We start from the raw sequence: 13024 nt of genomic DNA on the forward strand, positions 1-13024 counted from the left end.
CTTGCTTTCACATGCGTTGTGTGTTGCCATTTGAAAGTCTCTCAAGGCCCAAAAGCCTTTCGCATGCAATATAACCAATAAACCTCTCTAGTGCTTGGAAAATGAGTTTAAAAAGCAAATTAGACAAAGCTGTGTGATTTCTTTCGCTATGCCGAGTGGAACATTCAGTTCTCTCCGGCTCAGTTTAATAAATAAACAGATTTTATTTGCGGTGACATCACGGAGGAAATGTTTTAATGAGTGCTACTGATTTACAATATAATCGTTTTTGATACTTGGTTGGTTGGGCTTATAACAGACTACAATATTGTGTTCTTGTTTATGCTATTTCACAGTGAAGAACCTCTAGAAAACTGAGGTGAGATTAAAGATAGTGTTCATTATTAATATTAATAAGTGTAACCCAGGTCCCGAAAGCTAAATTTCTTTCTTGCTACACCAATTAATTAGCTTTAGCTATTATCATAGTTCATGTTTATAATCAACAACTTGTAAGGAAAAAACTTCAGGTGCTCTTGTAAATAATTTTCCTATTTACGTCCAATTATTTTTGTGTAATCTTTCACAACACAAAGGCTGAGACAGATCTCTCAGGAAAGAAAATCATGATAGACAAACTAAAGGCTTGGTGAAGCAATATAGATACTTCCGATCACCTGCTTTGTAAAAGCAGTATGAAAGACGGTCTCTTTTTAAAGGTTTGAGTGCTGCGGGTGGGATTGGCAGCAGGTGTGTGTGATTAGAACTCTGATTTGAGACTGGGAATGTTTCATGGATTGGGCACTGGGAATGCAATAAAAGTATATGAAAATTTGATGAAAGATTTTCCACATCATATAAGATATATAAGTAAAAAAAAAAAAAAAAAAAAAAATCTTTAGATTTAACATTTTTTTTATTGTATTTATTTTTTACATTTATATTTTAAATATCTTTTTCTTTTGCTCACTGATATTATGGTCGTAATCAGATTTACATGCGTCATAGAATGCGCTATTTGCATCAATAATTAGCCTGAACAAAAGTTCTCACAAAGATAGAACTGGGACTGTGTGTGTGTGTGTGTGGAAAATGAGGCCCTTAAAGAATAAAGAAAATATATCCACTCTGAGAGTGATAGAATTGAACACTACTATCAGTTCCTGTGTGACAGGAAGTGTTCTGGTTGTGTGTTATTAGTGAACTGTGCAAACGTCTGTGGGAAAAGATACGAGTCCCAATGCATCACCTTGCTATCTGATCCAAAACAAAAACAACTTGTCCAAACGCAGAAGAAAACCAGAAGTTACCCTTCGTGCAGCGACTGTTGGGATGTAACTCGACGTGTTAATATTTATAGACTGCCTCATTGATTGTATCGGAGTGATGAAAAGTACTGTCTAATCTTTACGCCTTGTTTGAAACGAAAAAAAGAAAATAAAAGAGGGCGGTAAAAGTCCACAGATTACAATGAAAAGTCGTAATGTAATGTTTCCTCTGTACGCTTTTTTTTTTGGGAGAATTCCATATATACTTCCTTTTATTATTTCACCCTGACTCTGTTTTGAAGCAGTAAGATTTGTTAGGTTCGAATAAACGACTTTAAATCAGTTCCACTGCAGGGCTTGTGTAAGAAAAATTTGTTTTTAGATCAATAGATAGATAGATTTATCACTTTATTTACCCCAAATGGAAAGTCATACATTACCGCAGCACAAAAAAACATGGACGCCTGTAAGATAAGATTAAATAAGACTGACTATAAAATTGCTTTCTGAGTATCCCATTTCACATTAAGTCCCAATTTGCTGCTATAATAACCGCCACTCTTCTGGGAAGATGTTCCACTAGATTTTCGTCGAGTTTTTTGTTCATTCATCCACAAAGGTATTAATAAAATCAGGAACTTATGTGGGTGAGGTGAAGATGACTGAGGTGCAGTCGATATCTACAGCAGGAGATTTTCCACTCCAACCCATGTAAAGCATATCTTTATGGGGCTGGTTTTGCGCACAGGGGCATTGCTATGCTGGAACAAGTTTGGGTCTCAATGTTCAAGTGAAGAGAAGATTTGGGGAAGAACACAAAAAATGGCTGAAAAGGTCCATCTAATGTTGTATAAGGTTTTGACTCAAACTGATTGAACACTTTATATAAATAAATGAAAATAAACAGTGGGAAGTGGTAGGATGTTGGACCGATCGTAAGGTTGGTGAGTTTAAAACCCAAGCATTGACAAGTTTTTACTGATGGTCCCTTGACCCTTCCATAAATAAAAATGCCAACATAATCAAAATATATATACAATAGCATACAGACTCAAGTGGTAGTACTTAAGTTCAACTACCGTCTAATGAGGGGAACATCGTTTCCCAACATGAACTCCTATTAAATATTTTACAAAGCATTTGATAATTTGTGTAACTTGAGTCCACGATTTTAACATGTTCTGGAAAGTTACAGTTCATTGCATAATTAATAATAAAAGAAAAAAAAACTAGACATTACACAGTACAAATAACTGCATCATTAAATATTATTTTTAACTATTAACTCTTTATGCCAAAGTAAATCCCTGGTAAAATATCCATGGCTGGATATCTGATTCAAAAGGCGTATATATTGTAGTTCTTTACTTCTTCATTTCTGTGTAAATAAACTGAATTCTTCAAAAAGCAACTGCAGTTTCTACCTGTAAGACAGTATACATTATCTGTTTAGTTTGAGAACGTGTTCAAGGTGGCAGTAATTAAAGATAATACTATATCCATGTCATCATGCCCGTAACACCACTGTATCTTTACAAATTTTTAAAAATTGAAGTGCAGCTTAATAGAGCGATATGGGGATTCCTGAGGTAATATTTTTTAAATTGGAAAGAATTAGGAGTTGAAATTGCAGTTCGATAGACTTTCCATTGAGATATTCGATATAAAGATATCAAAAAGCTTCATTAATAAGTGTGAATGCTGTTCTGAAGCTGCGAAAAAACAAAAACAAGTCACAGTTAAAGTCTCACTTCAGAGAGAAGGATTTGAGTTGATGAGTTTTGACAAGAAACAAGTCAGAAGAAAATGAATGTTTTGCAGCTCCACAGGCAAAAAGTAACTGTAAACAATACAATCTGAAGAATCGGATTGCTATATTATTACACACTTGGAAATGTGCTAGTATTGAAAGCTAATAACTTTAGGGTGCTAGCAATAGCAGAACACATTTAGCCAAATCACAGCAGGTTGTTAATGATTACTTTCCATACACAGCACATTTCCAAGTTTTTGAATGAAAAAGTCTGATCTTTTGCTTACGACTTGCTTTGCTAGTGGAAAGCGATGTCATTTCGAGAATTGTATAGTTCCTGAAAGGGTTCTTGGTAGTGCCCCCCAAGACTGCTTGAACAGCACATGACTAGTTTCATGTTACAGATGATTCAACATGCATAGCTGAAGTACTACCTTTTCTATTTTATACCAGCAAATGGTATTGGCTTAGGTATTTATGACACATGTTGCATGGCTCATCTCAATGTAATGTGTGGGATTTTATCAAGATTTCCAGCTTGGTCATTTCTTTTATTGAGAGGATCTCGATGTCTGTGGGCAAAAGCAGTCAAAACATTCTCTGAGTAACATATGTACATAATTACAGACTGGAACTGGAACGGCTTCTGCACATGAAGTCATTTCATCTCTATCACACATTTTCATAGATGGCACTTTTCCAAAAGATGGATTTAGCTACTGGATTTGAGTCACTGTTTTAGGGATTTGATGGCTTGGTGTGTCAAATAAAGTCCAAATGCAGGACAGGCTACATTTTATTGTGATCGGAGCGAAAGAAAAAGAGCGGATTCGAAGTTAAAACGGGAAATACTAGGCTCGAATTTACAGTGTGAAACAAAACGGGTCAATATGAAAAAAGCGTGTAAAAAGCGTTCGTTAGAAGTACACAGACGATCTTAATAGTGTGTGTGTGTCTGTCCAATTTTGCACATCTAACAGAGAGTGGGACATGTGTTCGGCAGCTATGTTTACAGTCTGCAGTGTTTGCTGGGAAAACAATAAATGATCTATTTAGTCTGCTCTATCTATAAATATCAGTTTCCCATAATTCACTTTAATATCTCTCTCACAATCTTTCTCTCTCTCTCTTTTTTTATTATTTCTTCTTTACACTGCTTTAATTTATTATTTTTATATTGTCAGTCTTTTGGACTTCACTACACGGCATCTTTTTTTCACTTTCTAGTTTATTAATATATTAGGGAACAAAAAGAGATTAAGTCATACACATGAGTATGAATCACAGATTGACTCAGAGTGTGTAAGCAGGGGAGTCATGTGGAATCATTTCCATGTGTTTTTACCTGATGCTGCTACCGGTGTAGGAGTTTTCATGTCTGGGCTGGGACAGACGTGTGTGTGTGTGTGTGTGTGTGTGTGTGTGTGTGTGTGTGTGTGTGTGTGTGTGTGAGAGTAAAACTCAGGATTTTCACCTTCCGGCTGGTGGTTTGGTGAAGTCATTACACCACCTCAGAATTCTTTCACCATGTGTGTGTACATGTGTGTAAGAGAGAGAGAGAGAGAGAGTATACATGTATACATTAAGATGCACAGACACACAACCAGAAATTCTATTTGTTATTTAAATCATAAAAATGCACAGCTTGATACTTACCATTTATAAAAATAGTTATATTTTCCCATTAAATAATTAATTTACATACATCACCGTAGATCTAACATGTAAAATGAATTGGTATGAAATACTATTTGACTACACATGAATTTATGAATATTTATGAATATATATAAAATCTATAAACAAACTACACTATTAGGACAAAGGTATTGGGACACCTCACTTTTCCAGCCATGTGATTTTTTGACAAACTGTTACCACAAAGTTGTAGAGGAGACGCACAATTGTATAGGATGTCATTGGATGGGTAGCATTACATTTTCCCTTTACCTGAACTAGAAGACCCAAACCTGTTTCAACATGATAATGCATTTTTACACAAAGCCAGCTCCATGAAGATATGTGTCAAATTGGTTTGGAGTTGAAGATCTCCTGCAATAGAACTCCCGCCACAGTGAACACCTTTGGGATGAATGTGAATGCTGACTGCACCCCACAAAATCACCCCACAATTTTTTTTTATCTATTTAACATTTTCCCAGAAGAGTGGACTTTTTTGGGACTAAATGTAAAATGGGATGTTTAAAAAACACACCAATCTTATGCTCAGGTGTCCACAAATGTTTGTCCATAGTGTATATCCAAGATGTCTTGGAGGTTGTATGCAGTGTAGTTCTTCGTTATGTTTAGAGAAAGTGAATTACGTGTTACTAAATAATTCCAGGAAGCAACTAGAGCTTCTTCTGAAAAGAAAAGCATATCCAGAACTTATAATTCTTGGATGGAAATCGTGGGCAACAAACGTTACTGCACTGTTTCCAGTGAAACAGGATATTGCATTTAATTTATTTATTTTAAGTGTTCTGTTCTTCTAGAAACTATACATTTTGAATGCTGTATACACTCTAATTACTGCTGAGGTTCGTGTGAAGAGATTAAAGACTGCATTCCTTTTATTCTTTGGAAAAAAGTGCCTACGGTAATAATATAAAAGCAAAGAAAAGGAAAGAATGTAACAAACATTGTCTTTGCTGATGACGGAGGAATTACAGGCACTGGTTACCTTCAAGGCTATCGTTGGAAACATCTGCGGCAGAACAGATAGACCTCCAGTGACTTCAGTACAACAATTAAATACCCAGACTATTTTACAAATGATGGCTTGACGTTTTTTGACCAGCTGGAATTGTTTCTCCGATTCTTCCTAGCAGATCATTACAAACTCAATCTGTTTGGAAGTATTGGCTCATCTGTGAATTGCCATCTTGCAACCCACCATATTCTATGATGTTTGAAAAGTCACAATAATGATTGAATGTTGCATCTCAGAGCAACTAACGATACCACCTTCTTAATGAGATGCTTCCACCACTGTGTTTCCCTGTAGGAATGTTATTGGCTGAACACGTTCTCACTCCCAACTTATGTCACATATGGACGCATTAGTCAGGATCCCTCGGTGTCGCTTTATGACACACTGGGTACCCCTTTGGCGGCATTTAACGTGTGGGGTTTCTCACACACTTTGACCCCTTTTGGGTTCATTTAACATGTAGGGATTCCCACAGACTTCTATAGAACTCTGAACTGGAACTTGTGGCATGTTGGGTAAGCAGACTGTCCCAAGGTCATGTTTATCTCACTCCCAACTAACCCTAATCCTAACCCGTTTCCACAAACCTAAACCTAACCCATTCCAACTAACCCTAACCTGTTCCCACTAACCTTAACCCGTTCTCACTAACCCAAACCTGTTCCCCTAACCCGTTCCCACTAACCGTAACCCATTCCCACTAACACTAACCCATTCCCACTAACCCTAACCTGTTCCCACTAACCCTTACCTTTTCCCACTAACCCTAACCTGTTCCCACTAACCCTTACCTTTTCCCACTAACCCTAACCTGTTTCCACAAACCCTAACCCATTTCAACTAACCCTAACCCTTTCTCACTAACCCAGACCTGTTTCCACTTACCCAAACCCGTTCCCACTAACCTACCTAGGGATCCCGACGAATGCAGTGCTTAGGGTTCAGCTCAGAATATACCATTTTTTCATCTGTCCAAATAAATTTTTTTGCATGAAATCAGTGACCAGTAAATCCTTGCCGTATACATTTTTCTCAGGAGTGACTTCTATCTTACCACTGTACAATAGAAATACCTAATAAAATACCTCCATGAACAAAACTTTACTATCCCAGTTACTGTGTTTGGATGAATAGCTGAATCCAGAAAGTCTCTAAGTGATTGATTTTTCAACTTTTAGAATGATAGAAGTCATAGCATTAGGAATGGTTTCAGACCCTTTAGATTCATAAATTTGATAATCAGTGTTCCTTGGAAGAGTTTTTTGGACAGCATGGCTTGGCTTTTGGTCTGGTATGCAAACTTTTGTCCATAGTCTATATCTAAGATGTCTATGAGGTCTTCAATTTTGTCCAGGTTAAGTGGATTTAGTATTAATGAAATTTTCCAGGAAGCAACTACAGCTTTTTCTAAAAATGAAAGTATACCCAACGATTCTATTTCTTGCATGCAGATCACGAGCAGCAAAAATTACTACGTTTCCTGTAAAACAGGACGTTGCATTTAATGGACTTTTTTGTATGCAGTGTCCTGTTCCTCCAGAAACTAGCAATTTTTTTTTTATGTTGATATTCTATGGCATTTAGGTCAGAACTCTAAAGCTTTAATTGGATTATCAATGTTCTTTAGAAGAGTTTTCTGGACATCATGGCTTGGTTTTTGGTCTGACATGTGCTCTCAGTTGCTGGTTACCTTCCAGCCTTATTTTTTTTTTTTGACATATTATATTACACTAAAGTGTACAACTAATAGGCTTAGAATACTTTCCAAATCCAATCTATTCAATATTGTCATTGTATTTGAAACACAGACAACAGTGTTTCTGCCTGTTGAGCTTTAACACAGAGCGAAGTCGCCCCCTGGTGTTTAACTGCTGCCCCTGCACAAGGAACTATAGCTATAAACAACACGTGGTTTGACTGAAACAGAGAATGAAATTACGCAAATAGACTGAAGTGGCAAAGAAAAAAAGGGTTTTTTTTGGACTTTATTGCCTTTTTAATATCAAATAAATCAGAGAATTCAAAAAATTAGGTCCATTAGGAGATGAAAACTATTCTTCACATAAAAACTAAATGACATTTGTAAAGCTAGCAGCATAACTTTAGTCCTTTTAATTCACTTTTGTTTACACATGACTGAAAAAATAAGTAAAACAAAAATTAAGGTGATATTAAACATTAAAAGTGAATGTTCTATTCACAAATGAAGGCAACATTTTAAGAAAACTGGTACTGTAGATAACTCATGTCAGTTGTTTTGTCTCCTCTGTGCATCGTCAAAAATAAGTGTTATATTTTTAGAATGATTTTGATACACACACACACACACACACACACACACACACACACACACACACACACACACACATATATATATGCAGAGAAGACACCTTGCTAGTTTAAATAAAATGTTGCCTAGAAACACAAAATAAAGATACAAGGTGCTAAAATAATACTTCCTATAAAAGTTTAAAGATTTAACATAAATGTATATAGAGGCCAGGGTGGCACAATGTGATAAAATCACCAAGATCATACAAGATGGTTTACAGCACAACAAACAAGGATTTTCGCGTGAAAACATCGACCAGTGGGTGTGTCTTCGAGTGGAACAAGTGGGTGTATCCATAAGCCCATATATGGATTTAAGGATATTTATAAGTAGGCAGAAATTGCTCACAAGGAACTGGTATAGGCATAGGGGTAAGATTTTCTCAAATGACCTCAAGCTATGACAGACAAAACCAGCTAGTGATCAGAAACTTTTATGAACAATGAATCCTTCCAGATTGGCTCAAAGTAGCCATTTTTGTCCCCAATCAATCAGGTTTGTATAAGAGGAAGATTTCCATTGTTTAATTTGAAAACATCTTTGTCTCCAGCTTAATCGTCCAATCAGAGTCACTGGCATTGCTTGTGGACACGCCTTTCGAATGATTATCCTACCCTGGCTAAGTGCTATGAAAAGTATATCCACTATTTTATCATTTCTTACATTTTTATTACAAAAAAAAGCATCGAGTTGGAGCTAAATTGCATAAAAGGGATTAAATATAGTAAGAGACTTTATATGAAGAATTCATTATGTGACATGAAGCAAACCCTGAACTTCCTGAACTAAAACACCTTTAATAACAGTAACAAAGCAAAAACCAAGTAATCGACACTGCCATCAAAAATGTTAGTGCCAAACACCGGTAAAAAAAAAAAAAATGCACAAATGAATACATACTCGCTTCTGCTTTATTAGTGCTCAGGGTTTGTTCATGTTCAATGATGTAGTAAAAATTACCTTAATGTAAAGCATTACCAAATATATATACATACAAAACTACAAGAAAAAAAACTATATTAAAAAAAAAAAAAAATTAAAAAATTAAACAGTACAATGCTACAATGAGGTTGTTCAAATCAGTGTAATTGTAAATCATTCAATCAAACATTCAATCTTTGGGCCTTTATTTTTTAAGCAGGCAGATAAAACAAAAAAAATGTGATTAAGCTGTGATTAACGTTACTAGCTAAGCTTTTTATAAGCGTTCAAATGCTGCAGGCATTGTGGTTTCTTTTTTTTCAGTACTTGAAATTGCATTAAATGAGGATTACAGGAAATCTGCATATTTGTAAAGATTGGAAATAATAAATCAGGAGCAGGAAGGCCAAAACGCAGACGGGAGGTAACTGAGGTCATTTTAGCTTCTTATGATGTACAAAGCATGGTTTAAAAATTTTTTTACAAACGAAGCGGAGGATGCGTGTAAAATATTCCGATCATAGCGGTTAAAAACAAAACAAAACAAAACAACACAACAACGGAGGGAAAAAATATCTGTCTGTTAAATGTTTATAGAACTGTCAAAGAAGTGAAAGGAATGAATGTTCCTTGGTCCTAAACTGGTCTGAAGTAAGACAGACGTCTGAATTTATATTGAAACAAGCACACAATGCTTGGAAGATAAACAGAAGGTACTTGGTAGCAATCGTGTTCAATCGTCTCGTCGAAAAACACACCAAACTACATTCACGAACATTGAAAAAAAAAAAATTATTGTGTTAACTTACCAAGACCAATTGTGTGACCTGTTTACTACAGTGGTGGCCTGGGAAACCCTTCACGTGTCGAAAATGTGACCTGTAATATATGTATGTAAATTCCTTAATTCACTCAAACGTTCACTAAATTCACTCAAATGTTTACCTTTTATTATTGTATTAAATTTTTTTTTATTATTTTGGGTTATAGGAATACCTCCAGAAACCAACGCCAGGCATCAAACTCTCGTTATCTCGTTTGATTGACGACGTTTAAATCAGTAAATTTGATGGAACTATGAGAGAACTTTTTATTTTTTTTAACTGATCTTCTGTACCATAAACTATGCAAGAGAAATGTTTTCGAAACTGATGTCATGAGGATTGGGTATGAAAAGTTTTCTGAAAGTACAATCCCTGAGGTTCAGAGACACGACAAAATGGGACACACACACACACACACACACACACACACACACACACACACACACACAAAAGTAGCTCTGAATCTAAAAAGGCTGTTAGCGGCTCAAAAACAACTATTAGTTAAAGGGGTTTCCATGCATTACGACTTAGAACAGTCCAAATAATTATAATAAAAGAGAGAAAGATGCCTGTATTGAAGAGCATGTGCATTGAGGTTCATCCTGCTTTGAAATAAAAACTAACAGTGTGTATCAATAACAGGTAGATTTTTGAGGTATGTGTGTCTTCTTCCTACCAGGCATGGCTGATACACAATGATCACACTAATTGTAACAGTTTTTTTCCATACCACCGTTTTCCAACATCATAATCATACTGGTACCTGTTCGCACTGGGCAGCATTTTAATCAGAACTACTGTCTCGTTCCCTTTAAAGCTCGGAGATATGGTTTAACCCCATTTATCGGCTTTATATACACACGGTATTATTGGTTCTGTTGTAACAACTGGCACCGGGACTTGTACGACGGTCCATACAGTATACCGGAACTAAAAAACGTTTAAATAAAGTAAGGTTTTCTGTTAGGAGGCGTTTATTTCATTTGGAAGGAGTCTCCAGCGTGAACGACAAGTCTGAGGAACCAAAAGAGAAGGAAAGAAAGAGGCTTTTACTTGTCACTTATACAGAATTGTAGCTGTGACAAGTTGTGTGACAAATTGAAGCAGGGGTCAGATGATACAGCAACCCTGGAGTGAACAGGGTTAAGAGCCTTGCTTAAGGGCCCAACAGTGGCAGCTTGGTGGTGCTGAAACTTGAACCCCTGACCTTACAATCAGTAACCTTGAATCCACGACCTTGCACTCAGTAACCTAGAGCTTAACCATTAAGCTACCAATTTCCAGAAGGTTCTCAAATTTTTGTCAAAATTTTCTGTAACATGCTGTTTGCAGTACTTCAAAAAATGTTTTACGCATTACGTCGAATGTAACTAGAAATGGAACGAAACGAATATTCGCTACATAATTTTTTTAATTGTTAGTTTCAGGAAGTAGCTTTGAAGTACATGATCAGCACATGCCTGGTTTCTAATCAAAGATATCAGTGTAGTCTAACGATAGTTCACATTTTACACCTACAAAGTAGGGGTGTACCAAGACTGTGTATTTCTACTGGTGGAAATAGGACAATGATTTTTCATTCGGCTCCAATTCGCATACTGATAATTGACCCGAACTGTTTTAAAAAGACAGAAACGTACTGCCTGCGACATTCCACATACAGAGAAGTCCTACGTTTCCTAAGCAGGATTTATTGAACTTGCTACTAATACTGTACTTAGATTAACTCAAATCTCAAAACGTTACAAAGTGAATAAAAATAAGGTTAGAAACCGAGGATTGTTATATACTTAGTTACTGTATATATTTATATATGTATAAAAATTACACTTGGTACATTCCTACATTAAACTTTCATATTCACAAACCTATTTTAAAGATTTCCAGATATCTGTGAGTGAACAACTAAGTGATTGTTTGTTAGTTTCATCCTACAACAAACACGCTAATTCCTAAAAGTGTCTCCATAGTGACAGCATAGCAACCGATAAGGTAAAGGCTCTGACAGAAAGCAACCAATCACTGCTCCTGTTTGCACTGGCCAATGAAAACGTCTCTTGTCTGCTAGAGGAAACACGTTTCTGTAACAAAAATTTCTCCACAGCAAGGCGTCTAAGTCGCACACCAAAAGCGAGATTAACCAATGAGCTACTTAGATAAGAGCTTGGCAGCGTGGTTGGCCGAAATTATGTGAGGAAAAATATATATAAAAAAAGGCACCGATAATCATTACTAAAATAGAATTACTGATAAACTCTTCACAGAAATATTATACATAATTCCATAATCCACAAACCTTCCTTTTCATCTGGTTTTTACACACACATAGATTGTCCTTGCAAAACACATTGTCCACTTTACCCCCAAAATAAGCTCTACAACCATTTGTATCTATTTTTATCCATTAGGAAATCCTAACGACATTCCTTCTGCATCACTTTTACAACCAACATAATAGTCACTAAATACAAAAAAAAGAAAAATATTAAAAATCAACATTTAAACAATAATCGTGAAAATACACGGTTGTTTTCCCTACGACTCTTACATAATCCATGAACAGGCCAATGCAGACAACCTTAAAAAATGCTAATTATCAGGCTATGTTAGCATAGCGTACTGGCATCGAGTGTCGACTAACTGGCTGTAAAATAGCAATAAAGAATTGGCACTGTCCGGAGTTTCGTTGCTGCATAGAATAAAAGCTGTGAGGTCTGCAGAAAATCGTTCACAGTTCACGCCTTACTAACCCCTTTTCGAATTTCCCTTCATACGGCGGCGCGTGATTCGGATTTGCCATGTTCACGTATGCGGCGCACCAGGACCTTCGTCGGTCTGCACCTCAGCTGTGTTTCAACACCTTGATTCCTGTACAGATGTCCTTCGGTTTGTACCTCACGTCGCTATACAGGACCCTAGAACAAATCTGCTCTATACTTTACTGCTGTAGGTGCATAGCTACTTGAATATATTAGCCATAAGAAGGCGCTAATACAATTGGATCTTGCTAAAAAATAGAATCAAATGCGGTCTCGGTGCGACGCTGGAATCGACACACAAAAGGTGTGAATGCAAATAAATTGTAAATGATTGGACAGAACTTCCTTCTGTATGGGGGATGTTCCTATAAGCCGCACTTCAAATTAAAAGCTCAATAAAAACTTGTAGCTAGCATGTCTGGGGAAATTTTTTTTTTCAAGTTAGTGTTATTCTTGTGGCTTAGGAATACCTACG

The 13024-nt window shown here is 36.3% G+C and overlaps 1 protein-coding gene across 1 annotated transcript in view; it reads right to left on the minus strand.

The window, feature by feature from the left end:
- Window positions 1–9275: 9275 nt before the first annotated feature.
- Window positions 9276–13024, minus strand: part of slc16a2 (solute carrier family 16 member 2) — a 29716-nt gene continuing 25967 nt past the window's right edge. The window contains exon 8 of the mRNA XM_083566056.1: window positions 9276–13024. This exon is cut by the window's right edge and continues 687 nt beyond it. The gene's annotated coding sequence lies outside the window, so the exon portion shown is untranslated.

Source organism: Silurus aristotelis (genome assembly GCF_946808225.1).
Source record: "Silurus aristotelis genome assembly, chromosome: 17".
Lineage (NCBI taxonomy): Eukaryota > Metazoa > Chordata > Actinopteri > Siluriformes > Siluridae > Silurus > Silurus aristotelis.